This window comes from Patagioenas fasciata, chromosome 3, assembly GCF_037038585.1.
Source record: "Patagioenas fasciata isolate bPatFas1 chromosome 3, bPatFas1.hap1, whole genome shotgun sequence".
NCBI classification, from domain to species: domain Eukaryota; kingdom Metazoa; phylum Chordata; class Aves; order Columbiformes; family Columbidae; genus Patagioenas; species Patagioenas fasciata.
In genome coordinates, this window is record NC_092522.1 from 87806647 (window position 1) to 87826464 (window position 19818).

The following is a 19818-nucleotide window of genomic DNA, read 5'->3' on the forward strand; positions in this document are numbered from 1 at the left end:
CGGCATTTTGGACAGATGCTAGACTGTTATGCTGGGCTGATAACTGCATCTCTTGGATCAAACACTGCGCTGAGATGACTCATGCCTTTTACTAATTTATAAGAGCAGTCTTCCTTGAAATCCCAATGTAAATACTATCGCCCAGTTCTCTGTGAGTGACTACTGCCCTGAAGACAACGAAAGTAATGGACACTCTGTGTGGAATAACGAGTCACCAGCATATTCCTTTTTATCCTCTAGACGAAATATTGGAATTTTTGGTTGTTCGGCTTTGTTTTAAATCTGCATTTTCTTCTCAGCGGCTACAGGAATGCAAAGGCCATATAGCCTGAAGAGAACCATGGGACAGTGCACAGGACAACACAAAAGGCTGAGCCTTCATTTTGTAAAGAGGGAGGTTGGAGCTGTATCACAAGCTTGATGGTTTGGATGCATGTAACTCTCACACTTAAAATCAGGGTTAATTTACTGAGTGCATTACAGTTTCCTTTACAGGATGGTGGCTAAACAGGACCGTGTCCTTTTCACAACTGTAAGGACTGACCTGCTGAGGGAAACAAGGTTTTTAAAAGTCAGATGGAGTTCAGTACTTTTTTTAAAACTTTGATTGAAGAGGAGTTTGCAAGTAAGTGTTACAACTTCCTGGGTTGTATCAATTTTTTATATCCTAGTGATTACTCTATGCAAACGATGGTGCCCATGTGCTGGCATGCCTAGACAAAAAATGCCAGATACCCCATTGCAATTTCTAAAGACAGAGCAAACCTGGCAGCGAAGACACGGTTCACATCTTCCTGCACTGACATACAGTGTTTTATATGAGCACCAAAGCAGATTCCTAAATTCCCTGAGCAAAGCTGCTTTCACAACCTATTTCAAGCACCTGTCACTTTTGCTTGCGGATCAATGAGAGTTGCTGTCCCCAGTGTGACATCCCCACCCAACTCCAGAGTTCTTCAGAACAGGATGGGATAACTCACCAGTCATGTCTCCCTCGACTCTCTAAAGGGAAGGCAAATTACAAGCTCAGACTGTATACCAGATCTTTAGCTAAATAAAAGAGGTGAGAAGATACCTGAACTTGAACTGAACCAGTTAGATTGTGAGCTTTGAGCTATCAGTAAGGTGCTGGTGTGAAGCTGAGGTGTGAAATCTAAAACTCCCATGTTCCATTGCTGCCATTAATATCAGAAACCGTGACAAATTTGTATGCACTGCCAGTAGTTCTCCAAGGCAAGTAGGAATCTTTTCACCTGAAGTTTTGTAAGACAGACATTTCATGCAGATCTTCTTCCCTTTGACACCCCAGGCACCTCTTCAACCACAAGCTTGACACCAAAGAGGCCCCACTCTTCCACAGCCTGCACTCAGTGCTCTCTGTAGGCAACTTCAGGGTTCAGCTTGATTTTAATACTCTTTTTTTATCATGTCCTGAGCTGAAATTGGGTTGTTGCCAGCTCCAGATGCCAGGCTGTTAAAGGACTGAATCAGGTTGAAAAGGACTGACCCAAGGCTAACTTCGACCGTTTCAAGCAATTGCTAGGGGAAATCCCATGGGCAAGACTGGAAGGAAAAGGGGCCCAAGAGAGCTGGATTGCATTCAGAAATTGTTTCTTCCCTGCTCAGGATCAGAGCATCCCCACATGTAGGAAGTTGAGGAAGGGAGCCAGGAGGCCTGTGTGGTTGAATAGGAATCTGTTGGGTATGCTCAAGCAGAAGAGGAGAGTTTACAGGTCATGGAAGCAGGGGCTGCCCACTTGGGAGGAACATAAGGCTGCTGTTAGAGGATGTAGGAAGGCAACTAGGATAGCCAAGGCCTTCTTAGAATTACAGCTGGTGAGAGGGGTCAAGGACAGCAAATTTTTCAAATATATAGCAGATAAAACTAATACCAGAGGCAATGTAGGCCTGCTGATGAATGGGGTGGGTGCCCTGGTGGCAGAAGATACAGAGAAGGCAGAATTACTGAATGCCTTCTTTGTCTCTGTCTACTCCGCTGGAGGCTGTCCTGGGGAGCCCTGTACCCCTGAGACCCTGGATGAAGCCAGGTCAATGGAGGAATTTGCTTTAGTCGATGAGGACTGGGTTAGGGAACAATTAAATAGTCTGGACGTCCATAAATCCATGGGTCTAGATGGGATGCATCCACAGGTGCTGAGGGAGCTGGCTGAAGTCATTGCTGGACCGCTCTCCATCATTTTTGCCAAGTCTTGGGAAATGGGAGAGGTGCCCGAGGATTGGAGGAACGCAAATGTCACTCCAGTCTTCAAAAAGGGCAAGAAGGAGGACCCAGGTAATTATAGACCGGTCAGCCTCACCTCTGTCCCTGGGAAAGTAATGGAACAGCTTATCCTTGGTGTCATCTCAAGGCATATCAGGGATAAGAGGGTCATTAGGGGCAGTCAGCATGGCTTTACCAAGGGTAAGTCATGCTTGACCAACCTCATAGCCTTTTATGAGAATGTAACAAGGTGGATGGATGATGGCAAGGCGGTGGATGTGGTCTACCTTGACTTCAGTAAAGCCTTTGACACAGTCTCCCACAGCATCCTCACAGCTAAATTGAGGAGTTGTGGTCTAGACAATGGAGTAGTGAGGTGGGTTGCAAACTGGCTTAAGGAGAGAAGGCAGAGAGTGGTGGTCAATGGTGCGGAGTCCAGTTGGAGGCCAGTATCTAGTGGAGTGCCTCAGGGGTCAGTACTGGGGCCAATATTATTCAATATATTCATTAACGATTTGGATGAGGGCATTGAGTGCACTATCAGCAAGTTTGCTGATGACACTAAGCTGGGAGGAGTGGCTGACACGCCAGAAGGCTGTGCCGCCATCCAGCGAGACCTGGACAGGCTGGAGAGTTGGGCGGGGAATAACCTGATGGAATTTAACAAGGGAAAGTGTAGAGTCCTGCATCTGGGCAGGAACAACCCCAGGTTCCAGTATAGGTTGGGAAATTACATATTAGAGAGCAGTGTAGGGGAAAGGGACCTGGGGGTCCTGGTGGACAACAGGATGACCATGAGCCAGCACTGTGCCCTTGTGGCCAGGAAGGCCAATGGCATCCTCGAGTGTATTACAAGGAGGGGTGGTCAGTAGATCGAGAGAGGTCCTCCTTCCCCTCTACTCCGCCCTGGTGAGACCCCACCTGGAATATTGTGTCCAATTCTGGGCCCCTCAGTTCAAGAAGGACAGGGAACTGCTGGAGAGGGTCCAGCATAGGGCAACAAAGATGATTAAGGGAGTGGAGCACCTCCCTTACAAAGAAAGGCTGAGGGAGCTGGGTCTCTTTAGTTTGGAGAAGAGGAGACTGAGGGGTGACCTTATTAATGTTTATAAATATATAAAGGGATGCAGCCAGGCTCTTCTCAGTGGCAAACAATGATAGGACAAGGAGTAATGGGATCAAACTGGAACACAAGAGGTTCCACTCAAATTTGAGGAAAAACTTCTCAGTGAGGATGACAGAGCACTGGAACAGGCTGCCCAGGGAGGTTGTGGAGTCTCCTTCCCTGGAGACATTCAAAGCCCGCCTGGACACATTCCTGTGCGACCTCACCTAGGCGTTCCTGCTCCAGCAAGGGGATTGGACTAGATGATCTTTCGAGGTCCCTTCCAGTCCCAAACATACTGTGATACTGTGATGGCAAAGGGAAGAAGAACAAAACTAGGGCCCAAAGCAGCCTCAGACCTCCCGCTACTCACCAGCTCCTCTCCTGGGTTTGCTTTTCTTCTGAAAACTAGCCAGGTGCTGCAGGACACTTGTCTATGAACTGGCTGGCCCTGACCAAGCTAACTGTCCCAACCTCTGCTCAGCAATTTAAGGCAGAAGCTTGAAGATCCTGACAATGCCACCGGGCTGAATAGCTCCCTTCTACCTGCGCGACCGTAGCTGTGCTCTGTGTAAATCACAGCCATGCAGATGAAGCTGGCTACAGTTTGTTGACAGATAAAGTACTTGTTGTCTCTGTACAGAAAGCATGATTAGCACAAGAAATAGAAAAAATTATTTCCCTGTACAGAAGGCCCACTCAGTGTAAAAGTGATGTCACAACAGAAACCACACTTGGATGATCATTGCCAGATAAAAGTGGTTTTTGATGGGTATTATTATGAGTCTGTCTTTAGGAAATGTTGCTAAAGCTTCTCCTTTGGGAAACCCTTTCTGTCATACACAATTAAAAACTGCCCTCTTACACTTACAACCCCTTTCTGTTCATTTTCTCAAGAAATCCATGACAACTAACACCTCAGCAAAGACAGTCCCTGCTTAGATAGCATTTTGAAACAGTGTCTGAAGGTTTCACTGCCCCTGTTGATCTTACATGGAGGATGCCCTGATGTTTGAGGAGAATATCGTGCCATGTAAAAGTGCCCCAGGGCAGAGCAAGGTGATGGGCAGCAGCACATATTCTTATGTTACATATCTATCTATCTGACACGTTTGTGCATCAAAGCTGCCATGACTTCTGAAAATCAGTATATTATTCTCTTTGAAAGCACATTTGCCTGTCATCAGAATGTCTACACTGATCAAGATTTCAAAGTCACCGGAGGTCTCACAGTTCCCACTAACAATGAATGGGATGAGTCCAAATGCACACTAAAAAGCCAAACTACTGTGCCCAATTTTTGAGAAGTGCTGTTCACACACATTCCTCCCTGAAGCTTGGATGGAACTGTGAATGCTCAGCTTTCCCAAAAATCAGCCTAGTGTACACACAGACAGGAAAACACCATTAATATTAGTTTATTTCCTCCCAATGTGTTGGATGCTTCTGAAAGATCCTCTTGGAAACATGAAAAAGGCAGAAGTTTTTTTTCAGAGTTTATAGTAAGTTTCTTAGAACTTATAATAAACCTGCAAACAGACAGCTAAAGAGAAAACCAAAATCAGCTGATTACTTTTCCAGACATCCAAACTAATTCTATTATTTTATGTGCATTTTATGTGTATGTATTATTTTATATGTATTTTATGTGATAATGGAAGTCCAGTGGAGGGCCATGATGATGGTCAGGGGATGGAGCACACCATCTACAAGGAGAGATTGGCAGATCAGGTTGCTTAGTCCAGCAAATTGAAAGAATGGGGAGGTCTTACCGCAGTGAGAGAAATTGTGACTGGATTAAAGAAAAAAATTTTCTCAATGAGGATGGCGAAGCCCTGGAGTAGGCAGCCCAGAGAAGTTGTCGAATCCCCATCTCTGGAGATGCACCTAAATTTTAGTCAGAAATTTGTCCCAGCTGCACAAAGGCCCTGAGTAACGTGCTCTAACTTTGAAGGTGGCCAGTCAGGGCTGTGGACCAGAGGATATTCAAAGGTCCCTTCCAACATACAACACCCTGCAATTCAATGACTGGCTTGACCTTAGTCAGCTAATTGATCCTTTGCAAAGAAAAAGTAGTTTGTTTTCAAAAAATGCTGAATGCAGACCAAAGAGCCAAAGGTCACTGAACCAGTCTGGGAAAAGGTGTTTCAGCTGCAGGAGGCAACATGAGGGAAAAAACAGGACACCTGTGCAAGAAGAGGGTGAACAAAGTGATAAAATGAGAGTTTATATTGGAATGAGGAAGAAGGCAGCTCAGGAAGGGACCAGGGCTGATATGCTGGTGCATATACTATGATGCATATACTTGCTGGGAGCCTGCCCTAAAAAGAAATCTGTTCCCAAAGAAAACAATGAGGTATTTATGTTTTTGTTGACCGGAACCTCAATGCTGTTCCAAAGCATAAGAGCAGCATCCTTCCTCAGAAAGACATCAGCAGTCCCAAGTGGCTATTTCTGCTTTTGTAGTGAGAGAGAAAATGGTGAGAGAAAGAGAAAACGAAGTGCCTCTGACAAGGAAACAAAGTGCCAGAAGCAACTCCTTTAAATACAGAAAAGCAAGGAGGACAGAACTCCATTCGTTCTGATGTTTTTTGAGCTTTTTTACCCATTTGGTATTTTACCTTCCATTTATTTCTTTTTCCTCTTGAAATGTGCTCTACAGCGAGAAATCATAGACCTGTAGAGGTTAGAGATGCAAGAAGCCTATTAGATCATCTGCTCCACCGCTCTTTGCCAGCGGAGAATTGCTCCCTATGGTACATTTTCTTGTGTTTCATTCAGCCTTGTTGTAAAAATCCTGAGTGACCAGGCTTTCACCAGGTCCCCCAGCAGCTTTTCCACAGCTGGATACATCTCAAAAGATTTTCCTGCTAGTCAGCCTGTGGTTTCATGTTGCTAATTTCACCCCATTTGGCACTTCTGTTTCTATGTAGCAGTCTAAATTGTTTCCTCCCCTTTGGCATTCATATCTTCTAACTCTGTATCTGCTTAGCATGCCGTCATAGAAAAACAGGGCTGAAAGGACCTTTACTGTTCATGTACACAGAGCTTATAAATCTGTTTTTTAAGACAGTCAGTTTAGATTCCTGATAATTTTTATTGTTTCCTACCATCCTTGTTCCAATTTGTCCATGCATAGCAACTCCCCCGACTGAATGTATTATTCCAATTACATTTGCATTAAAATGATGTAGAAAATAGGTCTTTTTTTGCCTTTGATTCAAATACCAAGGGAACTGCACCCTAAAATTGCATCAGCATTTTTGCAGCCAAACTGTAAGATGCACTTACATTCAATTGGCCACCCACTCTCATTGCAAAGTGTTTTAGTATTCCGGATGGCAGTTTCCCTACAAGTGTTTTGGAGGATTTTGCCTCAGGTATGTTTTCACGCTTACAAGTGGGAACTCATTTGATTGTCTGCTCTAGTAATGTCCCCAGTCTCAGCAGGTCATTTTCTGTTATTTCCATGTTGTGATTTACCTTTCAGCTCCTCCCAAGCCAGGGTCATCTGTGAGAGCCCTTTGTGTGCAGCTCACATTACCTGTAGATAATTAATAAGGACACTAAATCACAACATTTCTGACACCAACTATGTATTTTTTTACTAGAATACTCTGTTGTGTTGCCTAATGCTTTCTCCCTTCCTTATGCATCTCTTGCTTTCCAGTTCAGATTCTCTTTTCTCTTGGGACCATGATGTTGCCCTTTGCACCTACTTTTTATTTTACCCATTTTGATTATTTTTCAGAGGATTTTTTTGTGGACTTTCATGTTTTTGGGTGTATTTACAGCTGTATTTTAGTAAGATATGATTAGAAGTAATCTTCTGGATCACTGAACCCAGATCTCTATTATTTCAAACAGCTGTGCCATGAAATCCCTTTAAAATATTAATTGAGCTCAAATTTGACTGAGCTGTAAAATCAATTAAGATTTCTGCTCTTGCTTTTTCTATAGGAAGGTCATCCTGTCCTGCTTGGATGTTTAAAATCCTTCAGACTTCCAGTCTGCATTTGTTCATGGCCAGTTTTTACCACTTGTCCAGGTACTAACACAGCCCTTGAGCTTTGTTAGCTCTTTTTGCTCTATTGCTTCCCCTCTTCCTCTTTCAGCATATTTAGGGATGGCAATCAGATCCCGCTTCAGTATTTGCTTTCTGAGGTTATACATGCCAGACTCCTCCATAGACTGATAAAGGGCAGTGGAAAAACAGCTGGATTAGCTTTTAGCAAGCTAACCCAGGCATGGGGTTTTGCATGGGCTGATTTATGCTGCTTCCTTGCAGGATGATATTTTCAGGAAAACACTGTATTTTCCTAACTGTAAGTATCTGAATCTATGGTTCATTACAACATAAACATGACTTCTGCTAGACTTCATGTGCATAGCTGTTCCCATTCCCTGGATAATCCTAACAGCCCTTCCTTTGCCTGGGCTAGTTTTAAGCTGCCTTCTGGAACAAGAATAATTACAATTGTGTGCGAAAATCCAGAGGAAGTCTCCATAACAGAGTTTGTACTGTGCTATTAATACCTTCATGTATTAATGGAAATAGCTCAGTTGGCCATCCTACCTGTGGTAATGTCGTAGCTATAGTTAAAGGATTTCTTTCTTCTCTCTTTCTTCTCTGTCATTTCCAATTAGGAAACAAACTTACAGCTGTTATTTTAAGTGCATAAACTCACATTTTGTACTATCTTACATCTTCCTATTTCTGTTCATCTAGCCCATGGGTTAACACAGCCCTTCAGTCAACCCACTCTCTTGGAAGGCTGCCCTGGTCCTCCTTCCCAGGGTGACATCTCCCAACTTCTAATATTCCCTCCTGTTGCTCTTGACTTACTGAATTTCCTGTTTTGCCCAGTGTTTGTATTATTTTGGAGTTCACTGCCTTTGTATAGCTTCAGTTCATGACAATCTCCAACTCAGAAAGCCTTTTTCGCTGTGGATCCCAGATTTCCCCTGTGGCTGTAAGTTCATGGGTCTTGAGCAACAGTACCTGGGTCTACTTAGGAAAGGGCGACTTTTTTGTTTTATGCATATATTTTTTTGAACTCTTGGGGTTTTTTTCCTCCTAAAGCTTCCATTCATCCTATCTATGCAGCTATCACGTCAGAGGCTGGTAGCATAATGTGACACTGTCACTTTCCTATCTCATGCCATTGGCTCAAATAGTGTTATGACCATATTACAGAATAGTACAATGTCCTACAGAATACCTGTGATTTTTACATAAATCACTTGATTATTTGATACAACCAGTTTTTTTCATCTTTCCCCTATCTTTTACAGTTTTTAGTGCAGTTTTTAAAAGGTGTGTCTGTTAAAAAAAAAATATTTTCTAAGCAATATAAAATTTTGCTGATAGAAAGATGCTGTTTTTGCTTTAAAGTATGCCACTGAGCCAGTTACATTACTTATTTGATAAACTTGTTTGTACAACAAGGAAATGTCAATATTGATAAATAGTTAATAATTTGTATCCCTTTTAGTAGCTGTCTATGAAGGCTGGACAGAAAAACACTAATGATACCATTTTCTATTACATAAGCATGTAGATTTTGCCAAAATTCAGTCAGAACAGAAAAAGTAGTTCTGATATCAGACTATCATGTTTTGACGTTTTTGGAATTAAACATCGCAATTTTTTTTGTTTTCAAAGCATTGTTTTCCTTTGAATTGTTTAATTTTGTATTCTATTTTATATTGTAGCAACACCTCTGAGAAATAAAACAAAATGAAATATCATTGCTGAAATGTATTTTAAGCAACCTAAAGTGAGTCTTCAAAATGTTTTCTTGGAGAATTTTGAAGCATAAGGGTTTCATGCTTAACCACGGTGAAAAGTGACATCAAGACCTTGAAAATTACATTAAACAGAGTTTTGATTCTCTCCACAGTTTCAATCTCAACACAAAACTGCTCAACAATTCAGCACAACCCACCACAGATAGGTCTGGTGTGGTTTCTTACTTAGACTTAAAGAATTAGGAAATAATATTGAAGACTTTTCTGCCTGACTGTCTAAGCAGACGCAGTTTTCTGCCCTAGGATTAGTATAGATTATGCAGCCACATATACCATTCTGAGGATGGTTTTCTGCAGAGCTGAGACGTTTCTTTCCCTAACATGAGCTAATAACAAATACAGAAAGCAGAATGAGTAAAACTGGTCTGATGTTAGATACACGTGTCACACAGGCTAATTCCAGGCTGCAGTTCAAACCCCCTTTTTTTGCAAGAAGGTTGCCATTGTCTTCATTTCCACCTATAGCTCATCAGTTCATGTATCAGCTTTTAGAAAACAAAGGCTTTAATTCCCAGCCTCCAAGTGTTTCTGTGGAGGAGACTATTTGCTGAAGGGCTTGATGATGGAACAAAATCTAATGCAAGAGGTTTCCAAATGCTGTCATGGCACATAACAAAACTAGGAAGGTTTCAAAAAAGAAAACAAATATAATGAGACTTAAGTAGAAATTCTTTTGAGTTTCTACCTGTTCTTTGCCTGGGAAACAAGAGATTAAGTACCTACAGACACTCTTTTAAACAAAAGCTGTGAGGAAAAGCTTTTCAAGTGTCTTTATTCTCTGTTCTCTTTTTTACTCTTTCTGCCTCTCTCATATGTGCCCTCTTGTGTCACAAAAAAGGCATCTGCTCCCTTCATCTTTGATTCTATTTCACGTTCACTTGAAGTTACAAAGGACTAATTTGATCATTCTTGTTTAACAGTGACATCTTTAAACATTAAAACCCTAGTATTATTGTTACTAGGAATTTTTACCTTGGAACAGATTCTCTGTACATCGAGGTGTCCACCATCCCACCTGTGGATCCCCACCAGGACAGACGTGAGCCTCACCATTTTCCTCCTGGCAGGTCAGTGCTCACTACTGTGGTCTGGGGCAAAGCAAGGCAGACCCCATCATCTTGCATTGATTCTGTTTTTTCCTTCTCCATGAAGCTGGTGAAGCATTCAGAGGGGAAGCTGTATGAGGAGTGGCTAAAGTCACTAGGTCTGTTCAGCCTGGAAAAGAGGAGGCTGAGGAGAGAACTCATTGTGATCTACAGCTTCCTCACAAGGGGAGGAGGAGGGGCAGGGGCTGATTTCTTCTTTCTGGCAACCATTTACAGAACCCAAGGAAATGGCAGGAAGAAGTGCCAGGGAGTTTTAGGTTGGACTTTAGGAAAAGGTTCTTCACCCAGAGGATGGTGGAACACTGGAACAGGCTCCCCAGGGAGGTGTCACAGCCCCAAGCCTGACAGTGTTCAAGAAGAGACTGGACAACGCCCTCAGACACATGGTGTGAACTGTGGGGTTGTCCTGTGCAGGGACAGGAGTTGGACTCGATGATCCTTGTGGGTCCCTTCCAACTGAGAACATTCTATGATTCTGCCCTTTCACTTCTTTATGTTGCAGTCCTGTTGCGACAGGAAGCATCTTGGATGGTCTGTTTTCATTTTGTCTGGCCTGGTGGGCTCTGAGCTCATCTGGGCTCATGGACCTCTCACTGGCTAGATATTCCCACATCCTCAAATACTTTTTGTTTTGTTTTGTTTTGTTTTCTTCCTCTTGATAACTGGGGAAAAAGATCAGGGGAAGTAATTGGCTGAAATCTGAACTTTTCCTTTCCCCACCTCCTCCCTGCTGGATAGACATCCCTCTTGGGCAGAGGCAGGCTCTGAGTAATGGGGACCATAGTTCAGATGATTTGTAAATGTCTTGCAGTGACAAATTTGACTTATATCTCAAGTTTCTCTTGCTCTCAGCTGTGCTGTGCCTGGAGACTAGCATGGCCTCCTAAGCCCCTCTCGCAGCATCCAAAGCAGCCCATGCAGATTGGGCTGCGCAGCACCCGCAACTCTGGAGTAAGGTCTTCATCATGTGCCTGACTCAGACCACTTCACAAAAGCATGTCAGCCTGCCAGGCTCATTTGTTATTTTGGAAATGACCCACCACGGTTTCTGCACTGCTAATTGGCCATGATCCATTTCCTGGTTTATGCATTCATCTCCTGCTTCTGCTGCCTGGTCCAAGAGATGCCAAGTACATCATTTAGTGCACAGCGTTTTGAACTTGGACTTAATGTGTAGACAGAGATCTTGATTAGATTAGAGATCAGGATCTGTTTGTGATAATCTCTGCAATCATTCTTACCAAATCATCTTATTGCCTGCAGTCACTACATCTCTAGAGTGAAACACAGGAAGAAAATATATATGACTCAAGGCAATAGAGTTACATGGGAGATGGCTTTGGCCCAAGGACTTATGCAAACCAGATTTGTAGTGTTGCAAATTTGTATTATTCCTTTCTGTTTCAAAGAGGAAAAGAGCAACTATAGTTGATACTGCCATGAAGCTGCAAGCCTGAAACACAGAAGAGTGGAAACTTCAATATCTTTAACAACGTTAATCCAAGCTTATTAGACCTGAGGACCATTTTTGCAATCAAAAGCCTATGAAATGCATTGCAATAGCCAACATAGGAAAATCCCTGCTAAAATCAATGGGAGTTTTCTCTACATTAGGTTTATAGGATTGGTTAGTGCTTTAAGAACCACTGTTCTTCATCCCTAAAGACCCTTACTGATGGTCTCCTATTCTTTACCTTCTTCTCCTCTTCACCTGTATGAGATCACAGTGACAGCTGGACGATGGCATGATGTGTGTGAGACTGAGAGAGGCTGAGACTTGGCAATGTATCTGCAGAGCCTGGCTGGGCTCCTGTGGCTGCACAAGGAGGAGGCTGCACATGTGCCTGAGCTCAGGCAGCGCAGCACGTGGCTCCACCGTCACCCCTGTGCCCAGACCTGCAGCTTCATGGTCAGCTTCTAGTGGAAACACAGGCTTCCCAGACACAAACTGCTGTCCTTCATTTTCAAAGCAAGACTTCAGGTTTTCTTTCAGATAAAGGTAGAAATGCTCGGACATTTTGTCCTGTCTTTGCTTCACCTGTCTGATCACATGGAAATCACTACTGTGATATTTGTGTGACTAGTCCAGATGCCAAAAACAGCATTAATTCACTCTATTGCTAAAATAAAGATAGCACCCTCATAAGCCAAACTAACTCCCTATCATACCCTCCAGGTCCATCATTTCTCTGGTCTAGCAAGAAAAAAGGGAAGAAGAGGGTAGATGATACTCTGATACTCTCATGGGGAAAGCAACTACCTTTTGCACAAGAAGATTTTAGACCTGAGCATGTGTACTTGACGTATTCATTTTCTTAAACTGTATATGGTCATGGAACTCTCCTCTGTGGCTTACATGTGTATGTTGGAATCAGTTCCATCTTATCATCATTCCCATGGTTACCTTATCATCATTATAGTGTGTATGTGTTGCTATAATACTACTGCAGATGTCTCATCAAAATCCCCTGAAGCAAAATGATCCCAGAACTTACTCTGTACACACCCGAAGATTCTAAGCATTGATATCTTTCATGACCTATTTCCCAGCTAAAACAAAGTTGTCTTGAACATCTCTGCTGACATAAAGTTGTTCGCCCTTTTTGAGTAGAGAGAAAATTACTCCGTATATCATTTTCACCGTAAGCCAATTCGTTACATCAACTACAAAAACCCCTCCTACTCAACTGGGCCTCTCAGCAACCTGATTTGCCTTTATTTGCATTACTACATCGCTAAAAATCATGAGATTGTTGATATCTGCAGTGAGGAAGCCATCAGCCTCTGAAATTGGGCTATCCTGATATAGCAAATACAGAGATCACTATAGCAGGGTAGGGCGCAATTCAAAGCCCAGGACTGAGTAAAATATGAGTTTTGGATGAAGAAATCTTTGCAGGGGTATCAGGCTGCAGGGACACAAAAATGGTCAGAGGGATGGAACACGCCTCCCATGAGGGCAGGCTGAGAGACTTGAGGTTGTTCAGCCTGGAGAAGAGAAGGCTCTGTTGACACCTTAGTGAAGCCTTTCAGTACCTAAAGGGGACGTGTAAGAAAGATGGGGACGGAGTTTTTAGTAGGGCCTATAGTGACTGGACAAGGAGTTATGGTTTTGAAGTAAAAGAGGTCAGATCCAGACTAGATATAAGGAAGAAATTTTTCACAGTGAGGGTGGCGAAACACTGGCCCAGGTTGCCCAGGGAGGTGGTAGATGCCCCATCCCTGGAGACATTCAAGGCCAGGCTGGACGGGGTTCTGAGCAACCTGATCTAGTTGAAGATGTCCCTGCTCATTGCAGGGGAGTTGGACCAGGTGACCTTTGAAGGTCCCTTCCGACCCAAACCATTCCGTGAATCTATGACAGTCTTTCAGAACAGAGTTGGGGAAGCCCAGATGTTAACATCTGGTTTTAATCCAAACTCTCTATTACTGTCCAATGGACAGGTGAATGCAGAATTCTTATCCTAAAGAGTAACTAACTCAGCTCAGCCCAAACTACCAGATTTCCCATCCTGTTTATCCTTATTATAACAGGTCCTTAATGCATGTTGTGGTAAAGACTGTCATTATGAGGTTAGAGTACAGTGGTGTGAAGAAAGTGATTCATCACTGGGAAAAAAAAAAAAGAGTCTTGGCTGATTCATTGCCTAGATGCACGATTCTGGGTTTATTTCGGAAAAAAAAAAAAAATTAAAAAAATATATATGTATATATATTGTTCCACAGCTATAATATTACCAAACTAGAGAATACCAAATAAACTTAATATTTTTAGAAAAATTCTCATGATGAGTGAAATATTAAATAAATACAAGTAAATAGCAAAACTTCTAATAAAAGAAAATACCATAGTAGTAACTGTAGCAGTAAAACTTTTCTTCTTAAGCCAAAGATGATTGGCAATGTGTAGGTAATTACAAGTGTGGATAACTGGCCATCTTTTTAAGTGGAAGTGGAAACTAGGACAAAAGGACATCATGATACAGCACATACAGAAATCATCATAGTTTTTAGTTAAAGATAAGGAAGGTGACACTTCTTTCCTCATGTATTTAGATTACACAGCACTACCCAGAACTGACAGTGATCCTGTCATCCCACTACCCCTGCAGTTACAGAGCATGAAAACAATGATTCTTGTGTGGTAAAATTGTTGTAGCACTTTATGGATATTCCTCTATTCTCTGCTGGCACCCAGGAGGTTTTGTCAGAATGTTTGTTATAGCCATGGCAGCTTTGGGATACCCTGAGGATGCTGGTTTGCCAGGAAGGCCCCACCTGAACTCCTGCTAACCTGGGGACATCTTGGCATTGGAAACAGACCATCATCAGGGTAATGCAAGGTAGCTGGTCTCTTGCTGCCAGCTAGGGTCTCCAGGGCAAGCTGGGGCAGCACTGCGGGCTGAGTGTGGAGGAATAGATTTTCTCCAACAGAAACAGCCCACCAGCTCTAAAAAATTGAGTTTCTCAGGTGACAGACATTTTTATTTGTTTTACCATCCACCTGGGATATATAGATTGTGTTCTTTATGCCAAACAACTTTCAAGGGTCCATGCTGTCTAGAAAACGGCATTGAAGTTCAAGCTACATTGTCCCTTCCCAGTCCAGCCTGGATTCCCCAGCTGGTGAGATGTTTTCCTTTTTCCAGGCTTTACTGGAGTGAGACCAGATAAGGGACACAAAGATGATTCCCAGAATCACTCCAGTATGTCCATGTCTCTCCTGTACAGATGAGCCCAGACCTGGACTTAGGACTTCAAGCATCTCGCCAGGGCTGAGCAGAGAGGAAGGACCACCTACCTCGACCTGCTGGCAATGCTCTTTGTAATGCAGCCCAGGACACTGTTGGCTTTTTCGGCCACAAAGGCACGTTGTTGTCTCATGTTCAGCTTGGTGTTTACCAGGATCCCCAGGTCCTCTTCAGCAAAACTCCTTTCCAGCTGATGTTGGTCCCAAGGAGTTGCCAGATGGAGCCTGTGAGCCTGGGCTGCTGTGCAGGTCCCTCTCCTTTTTCAGCCAGGTCCAAGCAGCCATGAGACAGATCGGTGACTAACATGCAGCTTGTCCTGCCTGTTTTGGGAAATACAGTTTGCAACCTGAATTGAAGAGCTCTGGTGAATCCCACAACATAATAACTGAGTTAAATGCAAATTACTTCATCATTGATGAAGTTTCAGAAATGCAAGTGCTCTTATAAACTAATTGAAATAGAAATAAACTGGTTTTCCTTGGGTATTATTGATCTTTACCAACTGCCTGCTGCTTCGTGCTATCTGCGTAATGGGTTATGTACGATTACTCAGACCCTGCACAAGCGGGGAAGCTTTATGAGCTCTGAGATCAGCTCTGGATGGCGGCTGGGTGCTCTCCTTTTCTCGACACCCCTGGGATGCCCAGCCAGCAGGAAGGAGCTGCAGCCCCCAGCACCACAAGGCTGCAGAGGGGAGGCAGGTTTCTCAGCAGGGCTGGCAGCAGAGCTGGCCATGACAGACCCTCACAGATGGGTGAGCAAAGAGATAAGGAGATCGTACACAACCAAACTTTTCCCAGTCTATAGTAAAAGGCCAACTGCCCCATTCTTGAAAGTCACTCAAGAAGGTTTATTTAGTATGGTGAGATGCTTCAGGATAGCTTGGTATGGTAGATATGAGCTTACTTGTTAAAAGTGACCTTAAAATGCAAAATGCTGAGCCCAGTTCTTATCTCTGCACCTTCTCTAATCGAAAACATCCGGGAGACACACGAGGCCATCTCAAAATGGCAATGTGCAGCATCAGTATCAACAAGCAGCAAATTAGGTTGAGGTTCACAAAAATTTTAGTGCCTTGGTGGTTTTGTCCTGGAACTTACTTCTTGATCACCTTTGGCTTCATAAAATTATTTACGGTACTTAGATTGTCTCCACTTGATCCTTCCAGAAGTATGGGAACATATTCCACAAAAAACAGAACCAAAACCACACACACACACACAAAACACAAAAAAAGGCTGATGTGCAATGGACCCAGTGTCTCTGTACCACTGAGTCCTTCAGCCTTACAGATGTTTAACAGCTGGCTGCAGCCCCGGTAGGTGGCCAGCCATGGCTCTGGTTGCTGCATGTAGCAGCTCAGCATGGCATGCTGGGGCTGTGCTCTGTGCAGGTCTTACTTGCCTATTAAAAGTTAAGGGAGCTGTATTTTGCTTTGGTTTAAACAAATCAGTGACCCTGAATTTTCTGGCAAATCCCCAGATGTGGTCTTATATGAGAAAAATTTCGGATCATTCATGTGTTCATTAAAAATAAAGGAGAAAAAATCTTAGCACCTGGGATAATAGCATTCGTCAGTTCCATTTACAGGTTGCTTAGCTCAGCTGAATTAATGTCTGCCAAATGGGCAAACTTGAAAGATCCTTTTTCCCTCATCTGCTTTCAAAACCCTGTGTCATTAGGCACACTTAAAAATCACAGGTAAGAAAATACCGTCTCGGCTCTCCACTTTGACCCCTTACCTTTACAGAATTCCTTTTGTCATATTATTCCCACCGTTACCTTGCCTAACATGGCCATACATATCCAGAGCTTTTGATTGACACAAATGGTGGCCTGTCTACACTATTGCCTAATTATCCTTAATAACTTGTTCTTGTATTTGACTTTCCAATTTTAGCTTCCACTTTTCCAACTTCCAGCAAATGTTGTTCCTAAAACTACAGATGAAATACAGGAACTTTTGACAAAGAAACATAATAGCCAGAGGGAGGGGGAAAATGTGTAGGGCAACTTCTGCCCTGCTTGGTTAAGCAAGACTTCCACTGACATCCTGAAACAGATGAGGTCTTGATAAAAACAGTCATGATTGACTGTTGTGCTATCTGGCTGCATTCTAGATTCTTAAATGAATATGAAAACTTGCCAGGCACCTAATCTTTTTCAAAGGAATGGCCAAGAGAGAAAAGAATTATGCTGCACAGTTTTGAGACTAACAGACCACAGTAAATGAAATTCTCATCAAGCACACTTCAATACCTGTGCCTCATTGTAGGAGGCATTTATATTACCCAGTGTTGCCTATCTGGAAGCCTTAACTAGTACTTTACATTCCTGGGAGGGAGGCATGGAAGATGGGTGGGATGGATTGGCTGCTGGAGGTACCCATTTTTGCCTGGTAGTCATAGAAGCAGCCCAGATAACGAGGTTAGAACAGGCACTTTTCTTTCAGTAGCTAAATCTGGGAGAAATGAATCCCAGTGTTCAACGAATTTTTGATTTAAAAAAAAAAAAAAAAAGTAGGGTCATAGTTGTTTGCTATTGGTAGAAGCATCCAAGATTTTGAGGTGCTCCTAAATCAGTGCTTGAGATTGGTAATATTTTGTGGCAATCATATTCAGGGGAGGCACATGTAGGTGAGGAACAGGAGAATCCTGTATCTGTTTGGTCAAAGTCTCCTCCCTCACCCACCTGTTGTCCTTGGGCTGTGAGTGAAGCTAATGAGAACTTGGTGATCTTCACTTTGCTTGGGCTGCTCTACATCTGTGTCTTACCCATCTCCCAGCTTGCTTAATTCAGTTTTTATGGGGTGCTGGGTTCTTGGCACCATGAGTTAAGTGCGCTTTGCTTCACATTGAGTCAATATGGGATGAGGATGCAAAGAGTCAGGGTCAGATACTTCTTCATTTATCCTCTGGAGTCCTAATCCAGAGCTGATTGGTATCAGCAGAGAGGTTCAGAGTAACTCCAGCAGACCTTGATTCAAGAACATGATTGTCTGATTCTGCTGAAGGACAGGGGAAGAGTACATTTTTGTGGGATGCATATCGGTGACATCAAAAGAATAAGTCCCATTATCTGTCATCTTGGACCTCAAGGAGATGGTTTATATTCCAGAAAAATGCTAAATTCTACAAGTAAGAAAAATCCTGGCACCAGATCTTTGCCTCTAAAAGCATTCATTTTAAAAACAGAGAGAACCATTATTCTCTGACCTCTTATTTTGAAGAAAGTACACAAGGTAGATTAAAGTGTTATTATTGCCTGATCAAACAATGCACTTGAATGTTTGTTGAGAAAAAGGTTTTTCAAAATACAGAGAAGTATCCTTTCATAATGCAGCGTCAGGCCTTTTGATGAATTACAGTATGTCACCCAACTCTGATTCCTCTTACTCAAACAGTGAAATGTGTTTGCATACATTGTGTAGGATTAATATTTCTCCTTAATATAGCTGTATGGGAAATTAAAAAACACCACCAAAACAAAATAAAGCAAGAAAAGAATAAGTATTTTAACTGCCTGTGAGGGCAATTAAGACCACATTTATCTAGTGCAATTCCATCCAGATTCCCATAAATAAAAGGCAAATCGTGGTTTGTGCTTATGAAAACAAAACATGCCTGTGGATGTCTCAGACAACTAAATAGGCAGGGAGCAGAAAATGTACAGGACAGGGTGAAAGCTGCCCATGAGAAGGAGAGAGCACCCCTGTGTGTTGCATTGTCTCCAGCAGATTCACAAAGGCCTCCTGGCTGCTGCCAGCCAAGCTCCAGGAGGATTTGCCTCACTCAACTGAGAGGTCTGCATGTTAGCAAAGGCCAGTTTTGTCCTGGGGCTGAGCACCGAGGGTCTTGGTACAAAGAGCAGAAAGGAACAAGCCCTTCCAGAGGCTGATTCATGCATTCCAAGGTAGGAGTTTAAGAGAGACAAGACGTTAACATTACCTGCTTTTGCCCACCGATCATTGCACAAAGTTTGCAATATGGACAGGAGAAGTTTCACCACTTCAAAGTTAGTTGGTTGAAGCAGCCCAATAGCTTAAAAATGTATTGTCGGTTGTGGAGAAACTAAGAGCTGAAGTCTAAGGATTTTGTACATGAATAATAGGCAATTTGGGGCTAAAGCATGATTGAGAGCTGTAGATGAGGCTGCAGTGTAGCGATAACTTCAGACAGACTTTATCACCTTGCTAGTTGGATATCCTCTTGATTAATTCTTGCAGCTTCTGCATTTGTATTTGCTGCAGATGATCTGCCTCACCCTGCTTTTTGTCAGTATATGATCAAACACTCATCTGAAGCAGCCCTGTTTATTTAGGTGCCATGAACAAAGGAAGCCTTTTCCTTAATCAAAATTTGAAACCTTTTTTTTAACCAAAATGCTGCCCAAAGAGCTGTCTGTATCATTGCCTTCTCCTGAGGCCATGCTATGGTTTGCTCCACTTACTGTTTCCAGACTCTAGTCTCTTAAAGGATTTCTTGTCTTTTTACCGCTGACTTGCAGCCCCAGCATATGCCATCAAAAATCTACATTAAGAGCCCCCCGCTATGTGCCGTGACCATCATATTATCCCATAATTTGGATTTCTCTTTGGCCAGCTATCATTGAGTAAAGGGGTATTTTATCACCAATTCTCTAGCCCTCATGGAAAGCTGATGCTTTCTCCAGTGGCTTCAGTAAGGTTTTTGGATCAGACAGGCTCACCAGAAACCACTCAAACTTCCTCATAGCAGTAAAATCCCCAAACCTTTCTTTAACCTTATGGAGTTCTTGGTGTCAGTGATGTTGCAGCACGTGTGAGATTTGTATGTAAGAAACTAG